Below are 259 nucleotides of genomic sequence, written 5' to 3' on the forward strand. Positions count from 1 at the left end.
GTTAGGGGCAAGTGCTCTTCGCAAGTAGCACCGATGAAGGCCGGAACGCCACACGAGGGTGGCCAGCACCACGCCAGCCGCCTTTGCCTCCCCAGTGGTGATGTTCACGCACCGCACCAGGTACAATACTCATTTGAGGCCGAATCTACCTAGGGAAGGCCCAGGACTGGTTCGGATAATCGTCACTGGTGTTGGCCGTGAGCGGGAATCGAACTCCGGTCCCTGAATTCTTAGCACAGCGCGCTCACCGCTGCGCCAC

This window comes from Lethenteron reissneri, chromosome 50 (assembly GCF_015708825.2).
Source record: "Lethenteron reissneri isolate LAM-NWPU_2019-01 chromosome 50, ASM1570882v1, whole genome shotgun sequence".
NCBI classification, from domain to species: Eukaryota; Metazoa; Chordata; class Hyperoartia; order Petromyzontiformes; family Petromyzontidae; genus Lethenteron; species Lethenteron reissneri.